This window comes from Athene cunicularia (genome assembly GCF_003259725.1).
Source record: "Athene cunicularia isolate RWA chromosome 1 unlocalized genomic scaffold, athCun1 chr1_part1, whole genome shotgun sequence".
Lineage (NCBI taxonomy): Eukaryota > Metazoa > Chordata > Aves > Strigiformes > Strigidae > Athene > Athene cunicularia.
The window spans coordinates 78,398,165-78,419,137 of record NW_020799091.1 but is presented as its reverse complement, the minus strand read 5'-3'; the positions used below and the strand labels follow the sequence as shown (position 1 = coordinate 78,419,137).

At 38.7% G+C, this 20,973-nt stretch overlaps 1 protein-coding gene across 4 annotated transcripts in view; it reads left to right on the top strand.

Annotated features, from left to right (window-relative positions):
• ARHGAP6 (Rho GTPase activating protein 6) overlaps positions 1 to 20,973 on the top strand; it is a 316,856-nt gene that overhangs the window by 189,953 nt on the left and 105,930 nt on the right. Inside the window, exon 1 of one of the 4 annotated variants that reach the window (XM_026850450.1) lies at positions 2,840 to 2,946. The exons of the other annotated variants lie outside the window; for them this stretch is intronic. The gene's annotated coding sequence lies outside the window, so the exon portion shown is untranslated. Of the gene's footprint in view, positions 1 to 2,839; positions 2,947 to 20,973 lie in introns of those variants that run through there. 4 annotated transcript variants of the gene reach the window in all.

Here is a 20,973-nt window from a genome sequence, read left to right as displayed (position 1 = left end):
CCTTCTTCAGACACATATTTGATTTATTGTGTATGGTACTTAAGTATATTTCTAAACAGGCAACAAAGAGGAATTAGTCATAATAGTGCAGAAAATGTACTTGAAATTTAGCATTAAGAGCTTCATACTGCTTTCCAGCCTGTCTCACAACAGTTTCTGTAAAGCATCTGGAAGAGAAAGGATTAAGCTTTGGGTCTTGAATGATGGGCTCATACTTTTACAGTGAGTAGCAGGGTGGGGTCAGCATCTGAGAACAGCGGTGGACTTCTATTGGTGTCTCTACAAATGGTTCCTTTATGACCTTAAACAATTGCCTTGTGGTTAAATTAAAATACGGAGGGAAGTGTCAACCTGAAAGTCTTAACAGACTTTTGGTACACTTGGCTTTTTCTCAAGGGGAAACTACAGCCTTGAGTGTATGCAATGTAAAGGAAGAAGCTGGTGCCATAACACAGACCTGCCAGCATGCTGGACAGGGCTGCACAAGACACAGAAGACTCTGGTTTGCTGTTCTCCAGTGTGGCCTGGCAGGAGGTTCAAACTCCAGTGTTTCTTGGAAAAGCTACAAGCCACTAGGCTAGAGAATAGCCTAAGATCAGGATCTCCTCATTTATCTTACACCTGCACTGGTTGGTAGTGGGTTTTTTTTGTGGTGGTGGTTGGTTTTTAGGTTTTGTTTCTTGTGGGTTTTTTTCTTTGTTTTGTTTTTTTCCAGAGATATATTTCCATATCTGCTTAGTGTTCTGGCCATGAGGCTTTTCTATAAAAGAAGAGCCTATTTCCCTGTTTTGATGAAAGCCATGGTCATCTCTGTCCTGTAAGCACATGGCTTTTTAGATGTACTTCTGGGAGACCACCTTCAGAACTGTCCCCCTTTTGTATCACTGCTGTGTGGACCTAAGGGTGGTGTGGCAGGCCTGAGGTATGGAGGATTCACTGGGCTGAGATTTCATTGATCATGCCAGAAGGGCTGCAGGTGTGTGGACAGTTTCCCTGGCCTAAATTTAAACACCTACTTAGAGTGTCTGTTAAGTACCTAACACAAACTTTTCAACTTGGTCTTCCAAAATGTAAATTGGAGTGATTATTGAGAGCTAGATACTTCACACAGATGTGGATTGGTCCCCTCTGCTGCTCTGTGGATTTCACGTTGCTACAAGCTTGGCTTATACACTAACCATAGTTGATTTGTTCTTAACAGTCTCAAGTCTCAAATTATGGGATGTATTGTTCCCACTTGATTTCTGATACTCATGTATGAGGAGCTAGAATGGTCTGAAGCTTTGAAGTCATACAAGCATTTCCTCTAATGATATGGAAATATATAAAGTGTATAGCAGATCCCAATTTTTGACCAAGACTCTTATATTTAGACATCTACCCAGAAGGAAATTTGTCTGGTCTGCTCTTATGTTTGCAAAACATAAGTAGGATGTAAGTATTATTTGTACTGGTAGTTATAATTTCTGGGTTGGATATTCTTTAACATTCAGTGAGGAGCTAAATTTACATCCTTGGCTAGTTTTCTGTGTCTCATGTTGCTACATATTAAAACTGTTTGTCAGATGAGTGTTAATTTGAACAGAATGAGTCTCTTGCTAAGAGTAGCCCTGCGCATGCTAAAGCTGTGCCTTAGCTTCAGGAAATGCACTATAATTAAATGCCAGTATAAATTGTTAACTCACCAGTAGCTCAAGCACTTTATTGAAATGAGGCCTTGATATTTTATATTTTTTTTTTTAATGCCAAGGTAATGTTAGAGCAATGCTTGATTTATCCTGAATTTGCAGGACCATAGCAGATCATAATCTAGTTCCTGGGCATTCAAATACTTCCCTGAAAAATAGGAGGAGTGTAGTTCACTTTTTATAATTATACTGTTGTTTTTATGGCTAATAGAATATCCTTCATATGTAATTCTGAGTATAATCCTGTGGGAGCTGGATAGTTAATATTAGGCAAAGTTAAAAACACAAGAAAGGCAAAAAGCCTGAGTTCACTTTATGGAGAACATAGAGCAGCATTGCATACATAGCATGAATAGGAAAATTCCCTGCCTTACAGGTTCAGAAGCATGTATATATCTCCAAATATGACTTTGTTGTCTTTTTTTAAATAAGAAAAATCCTCTCAACCTACATTTTAGAGCTGGTAGGATTTTTTCTTATTTTTCTCTTTTTATTCAAGCCCTCTCACCCCCAACATTTGTCTGTAGTCTTGAATCTAAACAGCAGTCATTGGATTTTTGTGCTTGGATTTAGTATTATTGTATAAAAATATCACGGTATTCCCAGTGACAAGCAAACAGAAGATGCAGTATCTCAAGCTGCAGTGTAATTTCGTTACTGAAGATTCTGATGTGCATCTGCTTGATTAAGCAATAAGGAGATTTATTCTAATGCATAAAGCAGGTGGTAAGTGAAGTGAATGTCTTATATACAAAAATCTTTGCACTGATACTTACTCATTTCAGAATAAAGGAAGTTGCACATTACTTGGCTGTTTGTTCTTCCAAAAGATTCAGCAGCACTTCTGTATAAGAGTACAGTGCTAGAAACAATGAATTTATATTCATCAGCTCCATTGTGCAAGATTGTACAGATATGACAGCGAAAATAATATGATAGTGCTGCGCAATTTGCTTCTTATTTGCTTAACTGAGGATGGGATTCAAGCTTCATGTTCCGAGTGCTTTTCAGTCTGGTGTATATATGATTAATGTCGGTGAGTCACTTCAATGGGAATTTTAGCTTTTTCTCACATGACGAGATAGGGAGACTTTCTGCTCCTCCCACCACCAGTTTAAAAGCACTGCAAAAGACAGAAAAAAGAAGGAGGTAATTTTTCAGGTTTTCAGAGTCGCACCCTATTAAAGGCAGTGAAGAGATAGCCTGTCCCTTGGCATGTCTGCAAACTAACTAGGACAGCTGAGATTGGGATAAAAGAGTAAGTAGATTGTTACTCGCTTGAGAAACCATCCATTCTCACTGTTTATTTAAATTCAGAATTTAGCTGGGAAGACTAGTCCAAAAGAAGGGAAAGAAATAATTCTGAAGGTGCAGGAAGGCAAATCATGAAGTGAATTCTGTAGGGATTCATTGTAGGAACTAGTGGAGCTCTGGAGACCTGTTTATCCCTGCCAGCAGTAAGCTGCGGAGGATGTAATGCTTTCTGTACATAGGCTAACTCTAAAGCTTGCTGTAGCTGAACGTGAAATAATGTAGGTGTGTCTACAGAACTTTCCATGTGGTTTTAGAACATGTTTTTTCTCTGTTTATGTATCTGTTTCAATTCATAAAGAATATAATACATAGTTTGATTATGAGATTCAGTTTCCACAAGATTTATCGAATGGGCCAGAATGGCTTCAGTATTGAGGAAGTTTAAAGGGTTCCAGTTCATATGTACCTAGAGGCCAGATACTTGAAAATGCCTAAGCACATAAATGTATGGGAAGTCTCTCAGTCGCATTTTACAGTCTTTAAACAGACTGCTCAGTTAATAGCTACTGATTGTAATAGGGCTTACGCAACTAACTTGCTTGTTTTAGAAAGCCCTGCTAGACCTCTGTATGTAACTTTAGACTTCTAAGTCATGTTAAAATATGGTCTGATATTTAAACGTATATGCTTCACCTGAAATTTGAAGTCTACCCCATATCACTTGTGACCCTAAGTACAGACCTCCTTACTTAGTGCATTGTAGGTTTTAGCTTCTGTGTCTGCAATATCTGTTTTATTAAGCAGCAGCTGTAGGATAGGGCAGGGCAAGATCATTTGAGGCTAACCTCTGCTACTGTAGGCAACTTGTATCATATAAATTTTGTCATTACGGGAGTGATATTCACTATAGATAACATTGCTGATTATTTGGTGACCTCTAGGAATTTGGTCTTGTATCTTCTAATACCTTTTGGACTAGGATGTATTTCAAAACTGACTCAGCAGAAAGCATATGGCCACAATGAGTATAAATGCCAATTATCATGACATTAGTAATGGTGCTGCTGGTTTGGGTTCACATTGTTGTTGGATTTATGTGTCTAATTCGTTCTATAATGGGGAAAAAAAAAGACATTCAATTTGTATTACTAGCAGGTTGGAAAAACACACAGTGCCAACACTTCAAAAGGTGACTTCCATAAAAAGAAAAAAGTTTTCAGAGTGGTTCTATAATTTATTGTATCAGGGATTGACTCCTTCCCTTCCCTCCTCTGTTCCTCACAGCTCTTGGGACTCTGCTTTTCAGAAGTATAATGACATTCTCTGAGTGGCTGAAAAACCTTAATTCTGCCCTATGCTGAGAGCAGAAGGAGGATGAATGCTGCTTTGGTAGTGCACTGGTAATGTGCTGATCTGAACACGGGGAGAAAACAGGTCTTTACAAAGAAAATTAAAAGAATCTAATGTTTGTTTTCAGTATTCTCTGTAGTATTTTTTTCTTTTCTGAAGAAATTCATAACTTCTTCACAAATTTCTTTACCCTGTTGGTTCGTAATTAATTTTTCATTTAAAATCTCCTACTACAGACAGATGATGTTCAGGTCGAGCTTCTGGCTTCTATTAAATGCACACTAAATACTAAGCATGCATGCTGGTGGGTATTTGTGCTTACCCATCAAGCAAGGATAAACTGTTAGCAACCCTGCCAAGAATTGTTAAATGTTCTGTAAGGCTGCCATATCTGTGTTCAGACAGTACATACAATGTGGCTCTCTGAATAGATTTTAAAAAGGCAAGACCAGAGAAAAAGTTAGGAGTGGGTAAAGAAAAGCAGATCTGTGTATGTGTGGGCCAGGAGGAGAGTGTTTCTCCTGTACTCTGGCTTATTTCTTCTCTTTTCCATATGGCCTTTATCCCATTTCCCACACATCTGTCACGCAAGGTTTGAAGTGACCCTCCTGTTGCTCTCATTGCGCTCTGTGGAATAGTATGTGTGTCATGAGGGGTCAGTTAGCAATGGCACTTAGCAGGGATCAGCCAGCATAGGGCCACCTCCAGACTAGGTTTGCACCATGGGCTGCCATCTTTGACTTTACAAATCTTGCCACACAGCCTGCTAAAGCACATCTATCCAGCTGCTCCCCAATGGCATCTTAAGCTCAAGATCCCCACAGTGCATTCTTGCATCTGTTCTAACTGAATGGCACGTGGAAAAATACACCTTTTTGATCACGAACTCTTCCTGTAACACCTACAAACTACTGTGACAGCCACTTTCTAAATACCCTGCGCAGAACATAATGTTTTTGTTATTCTTCTGAAGAAGGATCAGAAAAATTACTTGGTACATTGCCTTCTCTGAATTCCCATTATCTGTACAGCAGTTTGAGCCTGTGTACAGACACCTTTGTTTTTATGGTTTACCTTTTCAAATCTATGTATCATCTGAATACACAATTTATTTCTGCCTTTTTTCACATCGTCCTATATATTATATAAAGAACATTGAGAAAGAAATTGTAAAAGGAAGATTGAACAGCAGTTTTTGTTTTGCAGCCACTTGCAAAGCTTAGAGCTAGGTTTGTTTTAATCCTGGCTGTTACTTGCCATGTGATGCTGCATGGGCATGAAGAGCCTTTCTAGTATTAACCATTTCTGTCAGCCCTGATTTGTTGAATGGGTAACTCCTCTAATAATGGTTCGAAATATTTTGTGATTTTTGTGCCTGCTGGCGTGATGTAGGTCTAGTAGTGATCCCAGTGGGAAGAGGTGAGGAAAAAGAGTCTATAAATTCCCACTAAGCTGTAGTCACATCTGCCAGGTTTCTGAAAGCCATTGTTCTTGCTGATCTGGTGAAGATATGAATGCCTTCAGCTGGTGACTTTTAGGAGGTTCACTTACAGGCTCAGAGGTATCTGGTGAATCAAAGAAGAGCAGCCACCACTGTGGGAAGCCGTGAGCTCTTTTAAGATACCTGTATGAAATGCAATACAGATAAAGGCAACCAGATAGGCAAAATGGTAATATCTTATTTTTCATTTTTTGAAATGTCACTTTTCTATGTTGTCCATAGAGCTCCGTTTACCAATCTTCAAAAATGGATTATGCTGCAGAGTAAATGGTCAGCATACAACAGTTAAAAATAACTAAGTGATGCCATCTGCTGTCTTAAAATCTTATTTAATATTACATTGATGAATGAATTGTTATCCTAAGAACAAATGGAAACAGCATGCACTAAGTGAAATGCCGGAGCTGTGACATGCTATTCAATCTGTATCAAATTTATGCAATATAAATATCGATTGTGATTAAATACAGTAGACTACAGGATGTCAGAAGGAAATGTGGTGCTAGGATCAGTCCAAAATAACTCCTCAGTGAATCTACTTTGCAAATAACTAGAGATTTTTTTTCAAGTGGCTTTGTTTTTATAGATCTGAGAGGAAGATGTAGCATCCTGTGGAATAGAGGGTAGGCTGGAAGGACATGGCACACCACCCCTTCAAAGTGTATGTTTTTTAAAATTTATTTGTTATGTAGTGACATTCTTCATGTTACATCTATATTTAGTGCAACTTGTTATCCACAGTGACTGTAGTTTTAGGAGCTTTGTGGAAAGAGTTAACATCACCATGGACTTCAAAGAAGTTGAGAACCATGTTTGTGTAAGAGAATTCACCTATCCTCTCAAAAAGGTAGAAGAGATCATAACACTGTACACTAAGCTAAATTTGAAGTTAAGTTGCTTATGGACTACAATGCTCAGCCTTGAAACGGTATCTCATTCAGAGAATATTGAATGGCTATTTATTTCATGTACATATATGCATTGTTAAGTTGGTTGGGGTTTTGACAGCAAGAGTTAAGGATGTATTTTCCTCAAATGCAGCTATGCCAGATGGTAGTTCACAGGTTGAAGCTTAATGAAACAATGAAACATCACAGACTGATCTGAAGGTCCTGAAGTCAGCAGTGTTTAGCAGTTATCGAAGGGTGTGGAACCAGAGAGACAGGATTTAACTCTCCTTCCCTTTGTTCTTTGTGCACTGAGATAATCACAGTTTCCTGTACTATATTTTCACTTCAGTGAAAATAATCTGAACTCGGTGAAGCAGGCTATAGATTCTAGTATTGCAGTGACTTGTAACTTTTTTTTTTTCCTGAATAGCTATGCCCTAAGGGCATGTTTGAATATAAATGTACATAGAACCATAGTCTGATAATGAAATGTGTAATTTCTTGTGGGTGTTATTTTTGTTTTTTTCAAGTATCAATTCTCTAGTGATATGTATTTCTGCTTGTATGTTAAAAGGTACACAATCTGTGCTTTCTTATTCTTTTACATAATTTAATTTTTCAAGTCAAAGCTCATACAATATGTAAATATCCATTTTCAGATGTAGTACACTAGAACTCTCCCATTCAAACACTGTAAATAACAGAAGTCCTTCCCCTGCTTCCTCCCTTAGTACTTGGGAGCATACTCACACGATTCACAAATGACCAAACCAACAGTGAATTAATTCCACAACTAATGATCCCTAGAAAAGTCTTACTTTCCAGCTGCCTTTAAATCAGATGTCTGCAAATGAGTGTAAGCACAGTCCACACTTTGACAGAGAGGAAGTTATTCATGTATTTACATCCTTCTCATAGCTTGTCATATCTCTTTGTTTTAAATTTCTGTAAAATTCCTTCCTCTGCATCTGTCCAATCTGGAGCACCCAGAAATCATGAGATAGATAGATTGAGGTAGATTTAAGAAATATGTACTTGTTGGTTCTTTTGATTTTTGTTTTCTAAACATTCACATATTTCCAAACTTCTCTGCACAACTCTTGAGGGCTCAAACATTGCTTTAAAAGGCAAAGTAAAATGTGAAATTGAGATTTTTCATGTAATCATGGGTTGGGCTTAAAAACACAGGACCGTCAATGGAGTTAAGAGTTCACTGCAAAATGGCAAAGTGTTTGTCAAACCAAAAGCTGTGACAGTATAGAATTGTGATGTATTTACTTACATACAAATCTGCTGCTGTTATTGTAGTTCCAAGTGGGCATGAACCATAAACTGTGTGTTAGGTCTTAATTGGGATAGTGTCCGAACAAGTGTAAGAGAAAAAAGAACATAATTTGGATAATGTAATCTGTGAGTTCCAATTATATTTCCATGGCAAATCCTACGCTCAGAGCATCAGTAACAATGTGAGGGAATGTTATGCCCTTGGCTGTAGAAAACCTTAACCTGAAGGCAATGCTAAATTTAAAGCTCTCGTTGAAAAAAGCAGGAAGAGGTTTTATTCCTCATGAAAACTCAAGGAGCTCTTGACATGATGTTTTAAGGAAGTTGCAAAAATGTACTCATGTTCTAAATAGCACATCCTTCTCAGAGAGTGATGACTGGCTGTTAGCAAAGTTTTCCTGGAAATGTCTAGGCTTTTGGATAACATGTGTCTTCCACCACTCCAGGCTGGCTGTATGTAAAACTAAACTGCTTCATAACTATGGGATAATGCAGTGTCAGGGTGGCCAGAGTGCTTGTGATTCTGCAAGGGGTGTGCACAGTTGAATATGGATAAGGCATGGATGATGGGAAGGAATGACCAAGAGGTAGGGAAAATGGTAGAATGAAAGAATAAAAGGAAAATGGGGCTGTCAAAATCAGGGTTTTTTCAGTCTGCCCACCAAGATTTTCTTATGCTTATGCCAATCTGGACGATAACAAAGTGCTTTATAAATTAAAAATGTTAATGTAAATGATTTCTTTCTCTTATTCCCCGGTGCAGATTATACTTTTATGACTCTTGTTATTTGCCAGCTGAGTTCTATTTCCAGGGAAGGCAATTCATGCATTTTAGAAGTGAGCAGTGCTTCAGGAACTCTCGTATCTGACTGCAAAAATACAAAACCTGAAGTACTGACATGAAAACCTAGAAATGCAAGGAACCGTGCCTGTGATCAGTATTCATCTTCATTCCCACTATTCCTGTTAAGGAACAGAAGCACTTCAATACCTTGTCTGCTTTTTGGTTTTGTTGCTAAATTGCCAAGAGATGTCTGGTTCTGGTAAACTCTAAATTATCAGAAGCTTCTCTCAGGCTTTGAAGTGCCATTCTGAGCACTGTATTGTGGGAGGGGACTTCTTCATCTTGCTGCAAACCTCAGATCTGAAAGACATCATCACAGCTGAATTGCTCCAGTCAAACACCTGGTGGGAAGACCGCGGAGTTGAATGTGGTTGCAAATTGTGATTTCTTATCTTTGAGCAGTAATACTCATCATGGAATTTTGGTCTCTGAAACCTGTGTACTAGGTGCCAAATTGCAGTTTCTCTGGTAACTAGCAAAAAAAAAAGTGCAGCAGTAGTATTGGGGTTGATTAGATTATGTGCTTGGTTGAATAAATAACTGGTCAGGATCATGGGGAAGATTGCTGGGCCAAAACATTTTTTCTCTTATTTTCTTTGTCAGTGTGATACCAGAATGTTTAAGTTTACATAAAACGTTTCTCTGCAGGCTAAGATTTGGATGACAAATACCAACTTTTAAAGGAAGTCTGGTGCTTTTGGGATAGTTTGCAAGTCTTGGTATAAAATCTTACTGACTTGGAAAGATTTTCTTTAGTCTCTTCAGCATTACCCTGGTTTATTACCTCAGGTTATTTCTGTAAGCCTGCTTTGCAAAAATTCTGTTGCACTGAGTTTCCTTATATGATGTAACAATTTAAATAAATACAGTGGTGTGATACCTTAGGTGAAAGTTAAGATTTAATCAATTGAGGTGATTTACAGTTTAAAAATGAAGTTCCGTGCCTAGTTTGTTGTCAGTTTAGAAAATAATATTTATTTCCACTCACTAGGCCAAGCAGATAGAGGTCTTAGGCCAATAAGCCACATTTGCTTATTATTTTAAAGTGTAAATCTTGCATTAAGATAACTTTTTGTGCTTGTTAGAGTGAAACTCAGACAGCTGTAATTTTTAAATGAAGTTAGATATTCTTTTGAGGAACAGGAATACTTTTTCCAGTTCAGTAATTTCCTATTGTTTCCTTTTGCTGCTTGCTTGAATTTCATCACACAGAGTAAAACACTAGCTTCTTTGAATTAAGCAAATATATCTATAGGAACTCTTATTTCCTTACACTATTAAAATAGGTGTAGTAAAAAGAGGAAGATTCTCTGAGTGTACTATTCTTTTCCTTCCTTCCCAGCAGTGTTGCAAAATCTATCAACAGTTCAGCAATGTATACACGGTTACTTCTAAGGGGGGCAAGGGGGAAATCAGTTTTGACTGCAGCGTTTTATTTTATCTGGTTTGTATGTGCAGTGCTTTATAGGAACCATCAACAGTAGCTCTTTGGAGAATATAAATTACAAGAAAGTGGGTGTTTATAAAGTTTTCAGACAATGTCCCTCAATGCATGTGTATTGTAAGGTATTTCTTAATGTGTTTAGGTAGTTGTTGTCACTTGTTAAATCACCAAGAATTTAATTGTAGCTTGTATCATCGTATCTGGACTCCATCCAGCATTTCCCACTTGTAATGCTTTTGAGTTTAGAGACTTGCATGTATGCTGTGGGAAATTAAGGCCAGAGATTGACAGTGGCTGTGATGGTGTGCCCTGGGGAAGAAGTTACAGCTGATATATGCCATCAATTTAAGGAGGGTGGAGAGCGTGGGGGGAGGTGGAGTGGAAAGTAGTCACAAACTAAGCCAAAACCCTACCCTGTTAAATTTAGGCTCACTTTCTCTGTTTCTAGCTGCACTGGTGTTTTCAAGCATAATCTCTTTTTGTCTTCTGTATAGTGTCTTTTGTTCACTATTTAGCTACTTGCCAAATTTACAACATGATGGAAGGCTGGGAGAGGAGCAGTTGAACAGCATGCTGGCTATGACAGGAGAAGCATCAAGTAGATCCAGGTTACGGCAGTTCAACTTTAGCAGCTTGATAACTTTAGCAGTTTTGACTTGCAGATCTGTCTTCATATTTACAGTATCATAACTTAAAACTTCGGGAAGATAAGAAGCAGTTCATCTTTGACTCTTCACAGCGCTAACTTTCTAATGGCGTATTTATAGCTGCTAGTAAGAGCAGACTGGACTTAGTTTTTACAAACTTGATGTTTGGTGGTGTTAAGCATATACTACTTCATAATTCAATATTCTAAATTCGAATTGGTCTAGCTGTAATAGGATTTGATGGCCACAGCCTTACTTTATTATATGATACAGAGTGTGTGCGGTGTTAGCATTCTGCTTAGAGAATGAGAGTGTTTAGCGTCCTAGATCATTGTATGATAAATCTTCCTGCAGTAGCCCCTACTCTCTCTGTGCTCTCTCCAGTTTCAATCACTTCAGGTTTGTGAAGGCTCACTGACAGAGAAGGGTTTTACAGATTCCTGCTGACCCAGTATCTTGAGTCCCCAAATGTGGGAAAAGAACCTGCAAGCATCTGTAAACTTGGCCATAAAGAAAATGACCACATCCATTAAAACATGAGATAATTTATCTCCCACGCACTGAAAAAAAAAAAACACCCAAACCCAACCAAAAATGCAAAACCAGACTATGTGAAAGCACTATCTAGTATGTCTAAAACCAACACTGCATGTGTTTCTATTTTAAGATTATTTAACATAAATTGATGTTATCTAACTCCACATGTCTCCACTGAGGGAATGTCATCCTGAGTCCACAGAACATGCACATTGACTTGAAAGAATAAACAACTCTGCCATTTTCTTTGAAAAGTGAAGACAGGAAAGAAGGAATGCAATTTCTCTTGCTACCTTTAACTCCTTCTCCAGGCCAAGCATGTGTCATAAACAAGCAAACAAGCAAAAAGAATTTTTTATTGGAACAAACAAGGGAGGAAGGGTGAGTTAAAGTCCTGAAGACATCTTGGCTTCTGAAACCTCTTGCCACTTTGCATTGCAAATAGTCTTAAAATTCAGGATTTTGAACTGTATGAAGGCCACCTGGAAGCCTGTCAACAGTATTTCTCGGTTAAGCCTTGGGATGAGGTGGCCTTCTTTGAGCTGCTAGGGTATGAATCTCCTTGCTGAAATCCAGAAGGTTGAGGGTGGATGAAAAACAGTCAAAACAACACCCTGGTTTTAGTAAGCACCACAGTTCCTATTTTTCCAGTTTCCCTTGCACCTGGCAAAGGCACAGGGGCTATTTTTGAACTGTCTAGACTATTCTTCTAAAAAGAATCTCCTCTTCTTTTTCCTCTTCTGCTTATTGGTCATCAGGAAGAAGAGAGTTAGCAAGTCTGTTTGTGAATTTGCCCACATGCTGAGCCCACATAAATGTTTTACAAAGCATGTTTATAGATCTGTTGTAAAAGCACATCTCTTCAAGAGCTATGCATTTATAAAACTTGCATGTAGTTTAATCAGTCCAGAAGGCTGACTACCAAAGTAATCTTTTGCATGACGTTTTGTATTAAGGTGAAATCCCTCCCCCCAATTTAGCTTTAAAAATTTATACAGGGACACAAAAACGCAACTGTGCAGTCGAGTTAGTTCATATTTCTGATTATCAAAATTATTGATTATTCCAATGATTGATTATTTCTCCTATGGGCATAGGAGAAATAATTGTTTGCTTTATTGTCTTCCTGACCCATTAGGTGAGACCCTTCATGTCAGAGACACATGGTGGGACAGGTAGGTATCTCAGTAGGCATCAGTGTATCTGCCCCCTGGCTCTGAAACATGGCTGGAAGGATGCTGCTGCTCTTCCCACTGTTTCCCTCTTGGCTGCTCTTTCCTGTTACCACTGAAAATCTCGTTCCTGCTTCTCTTTCTTCTGAAGATGCCTTTTCCCTACTGTTGACTTTTTATCTTTTTTTTTCTTTCTTCTGTTTTTTGGGGTTTTTTTTTGTGTTTTGTTTGTTTGTTTGTTTGTTTTGGTGTTTTTTTTTTTACCCCTTCTCTCCCCAGAGGAGAGTTTAGGAGCATTCTAGATTTGCTATGTGAAAGTATAGATGTGTTCATACCTTCAATGCTATGAAAGGTTGGTTATGAAATACAATAGCTTTTTAGACAATCTGATACAGTAAAAGAGTGAATCCTTTTCAGAAATGTCACTCAGTTGTAATCTGAGACCATCACCACAGTTTTTCATTAAACGGGGTTGCTTCATCAGAGCTAAAGGTTGGGAGTAGCTGTGGATTGCTGCTTTCTGGGTACTCAGAAACCTCTTGGAGCTGATTTTGTGTTAGCATGGAAAATCTAACCAAAGAGACAGTAATCATCCAGTTCTGAACAGAACAAGGAAGCAATGGTAGATGGTATTGGCTGGGGACACAATAAGTGGAACACTTTCTTTACCCCCTAAGCTTTGCTTGTCACACTGGCTGGCACAGCCTTATTCTATTCCTCTGCTCTCCCATCTGCTCAGCTGTGTCGAGCTGCTGCTGCTGCTTTTCTTGTTCCTACTCTGGTGGGTTGTTTACAGACAGACCAGACTCTGCTCTAACTGTCTTTGCTGGTGTTTCTGACAGATTTGATCATGTTCAGACAAGAAATTTAGCTCAGGTATAATGCTAGGCTAGTGTGGCTCTGAACTCGGCTGCTTTGAGGCTTCTGAGATTAGTGTGTTTTGCATAGAAGCTCATGGCATGTCGTCATCCAGATGTGAAAAATTCTCTAAAATTTTATTCACAGAATCACAGATTCATCTAGGTTGGAAAAGATTTTGAAAATCACCTCGTCCAACCCTTAAACTAACACTGACCATTCTCAACTAAGCAATACATCAACCTGATTCTTAAAACACCCCCAGGCATGGGGATTCCACCACCTCCCTGAGCAGTCCATTCCAACACCTAACAACCCATTCTGTAAAGAAATGCTTCCTAATATCCAGTCTAAACCTTCCTGGGCATAACTTGAGGCCATTACCTCTTGTCTTATCGCTTGTTACTTAGTTCAAGAGACTCATCCCCAGCTCTCTGCAGCCTCCTTTCAGGGAGCTGTAGAGGGCGATGAGGTCTCCCCTCAGCCTCCTCTTATCCAGACTAAACACCCCCAGTTCCCTCAGCCACTCCTTGTACGACATGTGCTCCAGAGCCTTCACCAGCTTCGTTGCCTTTCTTTGGACACCCTCAAGTAATTCAGTGTCCAAATTCCTTGCAGCAGAGACTGTTATTGCTAAGCATCTGGACAACCCACTTGTAATGACCTGATCCATAGTAGTAATTCAGTTGGTAACTATAATAGCACTTGAATCATGGAAGAGCAGTAAATGCCAGCAGCAGCTAAGAGTCCAGAAGGAAACAGAATGACCGGAAAAATATTACTTCTTCAAACATTTGCAGATATATTTTATATAGCATGCTATGTATACATAATTTAGCAAAACCTAATTTTTGTAAAGATCATGTTCATTGTGAGTTAATTCAGTGTCAGTTCAGGGTGACTTCATTACAGACAAGCAACTGAAATATCAGTTTTGCTTAAGTTTTTAAAATAACATTATTTCTGGAAATAAGCTTGTGGCTCATTTCTCACAAGCAACTATTTTTCTGATGCTCTGGTGCTTATCTATGTGCATGTGCTGTCAAGATAGGGCAATCAATATACATGCATCTGACTGGTAAGTTTCTATTGAATTTTATTTACAATATATTTCTTCTGAGGTTCACTTAAAGAAAGGCAGGACTTATGTATCATATCTGGTTTCACAGTGAATTTAAGACTGCTGGAATAATGCTTAGTTAAGAGCATTTGATGAAGTCATTTCCTCTCTGAATGCTGGAAGAAAACTCAGTGGACAAAACTCAGAATACTTTACATTTCCTTAGTGCATATGTGAATAGGAGTCCACATCTTGACATCACAAGTGACATCACAGCTTGATATTAATTATATGTTAGTATAGTGATAATGCTGTTTCACCTTCCTTTTTCCTTTCACATTTAACAAATGCTAATCATACTTGAATATCTCAAGATTGCTTGTAAGTTGTTAATTTCTAATTGCCCACATTGCTCACCTGGATATTTTTCTCCACTGTTCAGATACTGCATTCAGGTAGCCAAGTAGCAGTGTTAATTACTGAGTAACATTCTTGATAGCCAAGTTCTGTAAAAGACAGTGAGATATTTTCCCTTTTTTATAAGCTGTATTTTCCTCTTAGTGGAATGTGTTGTCAGTCAAACCTAGTTCAGATATGTCTCTAAGACCATTCTTCCTCCTGTTTCTCTTCCAAGCCTGCTGTCCTCTCTGCCCTTTCTCCTTGTAACTGTCAAGCTATTTACCACCAGATTCAGGCTCTCTAACTTAGTTGTGCCTGATCTTTTGTCTTTTCCAGGGCTTATTATGGAGTTTTCCATTGCGTCCTTTTCCATCACAGTAACAAAGTGTAGCATTTTTCTGTGGGTAAATATGTAGTGATTCAGTGGGGGACACCAACATCTTGGTCATGGGACAGGAACATGCCTAGCTGTAGGATGGGATGGATGCTGAGGCAGCCCTTACTTTGTGACCCAGTGGTCACAGGTGCTCCAGTGCACTTACCTGAGCTGATGTGCGCTACGGAATCGATGGAGAGGGAGCTGGTACTCTGTCGTGTAAGAGGTGTCCTTCCAGCCCTGTGGCTGGGAAGGGACTGTGAAGCCTCTAGAAGACAGAGTGGCAGGAAAAAAAGAGGGCAAGTAATCCATACAAGTGTTTTGGCAGACTGGATCTGGGCTATTGCAGCTTGAGCTTCCCTGCTCTTATGTACAGTTACAGACATGAGCAAATCCATACATACATGTCATGAAATAATGGAAGCTATAGTCAGCCTTCTGTCTTCTCACAGTATCAGATTAAATTTGACTGAAGAAATTCCCTGATTGATTCCCAGTTGATTAAGACTGATATTTTGGGAACTGATATTACAGTTACATCCTAGCTATAGCTCGGAGCTGTGTTCCTTCCTCTAAATTGACTTATTTCACCATTATTATTCTTCAGTTCTTCAATAAATATTCAAGATTTTCCAGTCTCATAGTGCTTTCCTCCATCATAATGTTGACTTTATTATTAAAATGTGATTGTACTGCACTTTGTTGAAATACAGGGTTTTACTTTACTTTTTCTGGAAGTTCCTGTTAAATTCTTCAATATTCTAATGGTAGTTGACATCTGCAAGAGGATGTCTGTCAGACTTCATATGCATGCTACTCTGCTTGCAACTACAAAAATGCTGTCTTTGGTTTAAAATGGTATTCTCTACTATAAAATATTTCAAGTGGGGGTGTGTGTGTTGGTTTTTTCTTTTTTTATAAGCTGCTTCTGAAGGAGATGGAGTAGAACCTATTTGTACAATTGCAGTGCATCACCTTTACAGAGCAATAGATCTCCATGTGAATGGAAAGAATGAAATTCAAAGAATAAAAGAAGAAAAAGAATCATTCTCAAGACATTGACTTGCTTTGCTTTTTTGGTACCATCTCAGGTGGTCATATGGAAAAATCCTTCTTGGTTTAAGCTTTCTAACATTTCCTTGCCCTATCCTGAAGCTGCTTACGTCTCTTTAATGCTATAAAACTTTTTGGTTAGAAATTAAAAAAAAAAACCAAAACAACCAAACAACAAAATAATAACCTAAGGGCTCACGCTATAGTGTATGACTCATCATGCTTTTTTTGGGAGGAGGAACTTGCTGTATCCTGGTGCATATTCAGAAGTAGCCAAGCTACTAGGCTCAAACATTTGAGGATTTTTTTTTACTCCTTCTGTCAGACCATATGCATTCAGGCTTCCTGTCTCAGGAAATGGACATGAACTTCTTTCTCTCTCCCTTAGTCCCTGGGTTTTTTAATCCAAAGGGAGCTGAGCTTCTAGTAATCAGCTCCAGGAGTGGGATATGTGGGATAAGAGGCCCTTTTCGGTTTGTAGCTAAAGCAGAACTGAGAAGAAAATGTTATCAAATATTTGATTGTTATAAAGTACACGTTCACTTCATTATTTACAGGCAGACTAAGATAATGTCTCACAAATTAAAAATCTGGAGTTATAAAAATCATTAAAGAGAAGTATTTTAAAATCTACCTCTGTAGCCAAGTTAGATAGTTCCTTTTCCACATTTTATAATTTCTGTTTTTAAAGTGTCACTTTCTTTATATGTGGGTAAAACTTGGCTTGAACATGTGTCCCTTTACAGTAACTTTTAGTAAAATGCTGTAATTTTTGATGAAGCAAAGCTACTTGTTGTACGTTACTATTATCCTAGAAGAAAAGAATTCAGATTAAATAGGTATGGGACTGTAAGTGAGATAAGTTTACAACAGAAGATACTATTGGAACAGCAAAAATGGGTGCTACCACTCGTAGTGTAACATGAAACCTAAAGCTGTAGATAATATAGAAAGTATTTAAGGGAATATTTAGCCTCTTGCTCAATGGTTCATCCTGTCAGCTAGCTATCATATTTAAAATGCTATATTTGAAGATGTTTTTGTAATCTGGACAATTTTGTATAGGGATAATTAAGAAAAAAGTGAAAATGGCTGTAATACTAGCTATGTGTCACTGGTTTGTCTGTGCTGTCTAGGTGTGAGCTAGAGGTATAAACCACTGCAAGAATTGTCACTCAAGGCAGCTTAAGTAACACTCAAATGCTCACATCGTAATCAATATCCCACTCTTGAGGTGAAGGCGTAATAACCAGCAGGAGGTGCTGAACACTGATAAACAAAGACCTTTCCCATTTTGTATGGCTGTGGCAAGGAGAACATCTTTCTGTAATCCTTGGTTTTAGGCAAATTATGATGAACTGCCTCTGTCTATGTAGCATGCATAATTTGCGATTTGTGGTTGTGTCTCTTGTGAGCGTACAGTGCACGTAAGCTTCTCCCAGGGCTGAAACTTGAAAATATGTGCAAGTAATCAGTGAGCAGCACTCTGAAAGTCATTTTTCACAAACATATTCAAGGTGAGTCACAGACAAATGAAGATGGAAGGTGAATACAAAGGCAGAAGGGATCCAGGCGATTATCAGCACATAGATCATTCTAGCACAGAAGGTGCATGTTTGTACATTCTGCTGGAGGAGTTTAATACCTGCCTCCAGCTGTATGACCCATGCTTTATGGCTGCTGTATACAGCACACCATAATGTGTAGCGTGAATGCTTTCCTTTGTCTTTTAATGTAGGTCAATGAGGTGACTTGAATCAACTGAAGAAAGAAGCATAGATGTTAAATAACAGGTAGCACAACTGTGATTTGCCAGCTCTAAAGTGGTAATGAATTTTTAGGGTCAATAACTTCTCAATCCAGTCCACCCACATCTGTGAAAGCGTATCTGTGTATGGCTTTGTAACAATGTGGGAATTTTTCATGTTTAGGATGAAGATAACCTGGCAAGACTCCTGACTGATTTTAGCTGGTGAATTAATGGGATGGAATTGCTTGCTTTGCTTTATAGCTAGGCACACTACAGTTAATGAGGCCCTTTTTTGGATGTAATTCTCAGAGTTCTGTTTTGAGAGCCTTAGTGCAAATTCCAGCAGCCCGTGTTTATAGCTTTGCAGTTCTTTGTTTCAGCCCTAGGTCTGACGTTCAAAATGTCGCAAGGTGGCCTCGAGCTGCTGCCTGCCATGTGTTTCTTCATTCTATGCAGAAGATCTACAGATGCTAAGTGGTGGTAAAAAGCAAATGGTATCTTGCACTTAATTTGGGAGTGTTCATTAGAATAGCAGCCTGAGACTTTGTCATACAAGTGCATGGGTCTGGATAAATTATGGTGTACAGTAGAAATAAGGGATGTGGTGAAAGAGAGTGTCAGTAGAAGTGTGAAAGGAAGACTGAGCACAGGAAAACAAATAGAGTGTCAGCTCAGACACAAGATGCAAAAGAGAGAGACCACAAGAACCGGTGTATGAGAACAGCCCCACAATCTCTTAAGTGCTTTCATACCTGCTTTCAGCTGCTGTTCTTAGTGGGCAGAGCTGGGAGTGAGTAGCAACATCCCTCAGCGCTCCTCACTTAATTGCAGAGAGTCATTGCTGTGAACTTGGGGAACAGATTGGTTCAGTGTTTTTAGTTCAAACTGGTGGTTTTGTGTCACTGCTCCCAGGAGTCAAGTGACCTTGTTTATGCTATGTAGCTGGGCCAGTATGCAGCTGTTTCCACTGTAAACGCTCACAGAAAGCTGGTTTCAGAGTATGCTTGTGCATATTACTTTGCAATTAATTTTGTATGGACACACATGCTAACCCCTCCTCCCATAGTTGCCTAAGTGCTTTCTACTGCTGTAGGCACAATAAGTACATTTACATTTTCGGTGCATTTTTGCACTGTCAGAGAAACAAGTGATTGGTAGAAAGGAACAGAAGTGATGCTTATGGCACTGAAGAAATGAACTTCAAGGGGACCTGACTGGGTAGGTCGGATCTTTTTAGAAGAGCCAAAAATAATTTTATGTGGAACCATTAATGCCCCAGTTTGCAAGACACTTCACAGGAAAATTATGATAAAACTACTATGACAGGAAAAGGTAAGTATATCCAAGTCTGAAATTGTTTTAGAAGAGTAGAATTTATATATATTCCTGAATATAATCTGTGCAATACTATTATGCTCTCTTTTCTAGATGGCAACTAAAAATAATAATTCCATTAAGTATGAGAACAGATTTGTTTGTGTTAATAGTTTCTAAAACCAAAAACATTTTGGCATGAAAATATTACAAGCATCAAATTCTGGTTAGAAATTAAATGGAGGTTGAGGGATGTAATAAGGTGGATAGGACCTCTCTTTTACTGTACAAACATCCTGTCCTGAGTAGTGTCCTTGAGCATGTAAGAGCTTCCCAGGGATCTTTGCTTATCATTAATTTTGACATGCTGCACAAAGGGGAGAAATAGATTTTCACTTTCTCATGAGATTTTCTTCAGTAGTACATGATTTGCACTGTTTCTGACTGAGCTTTCTCAAGGGGTGTCTTTTTGCTAATGGTTTCCTCTTTCTTTTTTTTGGTAGCCTATTCAAATCTGTCCAGTGTAGGAGAATTTCAGCCAGTTCAAAGGAGGCTTGTTCTCCTTGGTGACCGAGCAGGAATGACTGAGAAGTGATGGTTGCGGAGAGGGGTTGTCTCTTTAAGTGTTGGATAGGAGACCTGTCTTTGACTTGATGGTGCAACGTGTGTGATGTCCCTATTGCATGTGTCTTTTCCATGAGGGAAGGAATGAGAGAGGGAGTGACATCTGACAGATCTGTAGGCATTTTGCTTAATGCTGCAAGAGGTAGTGATGAAATAAGCTGCATGGAGTTCATGTTCTCGATAATGCAGAGAAAGAAGGGAAAAGAGAGGAAAAAAAGAAAGAAGAGGTAAAGGCAGGGAAGAAAAAAAATAATTAAGGATTTCAGATAACTATCTCTACAGAAGTGTACCTCAGAGCAAAAGTCCTGCAAAGGATTTGTCAGCCCCTTGGAGAGACTCTTTCTTTTTAAACAATACGAAAATGCCAGAAACCTGTCCTTCAGATGGGGGAGGACTGCACTGTATGTGAGTGTTTTGGAGAAGTTCTGTATCTTGGAGGAAGAGGAACCAGAGTGTGGTTTGACAGTTGCTACAGCAACTAACGTTTTTTTAATGGAAGGCAAGGATAAGTGATGGTATAAAGTCTTGTGTAACTGACGTACCTTCCCCCGCTTCCTGCCAATTTTCCAGTATATTAAAACAATAAGTAATTTATGAGTTCAGCTGAGAAATGGCTCTTCGTTTGCCCAGCTCAGCTGCATTTGCGAGACTGCATGATCTTTATGGAGACAGCAGAAAAGAAATTATTTACATACAGGAAAGCAGGGATTCAAGCACCTCTGAAAAGTATACTTTTCAAGGGACAAATGCATTCCTTGTTCTGCCTGAAGAAATTTTGTTAGATGTGGATGTCACAGGGCTGAGCCTTCTTCATCTCATAGCTTCCTTTCTTTTCTTCTGCCTTCCTCCTCACCATGATTAGTTTTTTGCAAAGTTTTTTAAACTCTCTTTGGTTACCATGGAGGTTAGGGTTTTTTTTTTTGTAGGA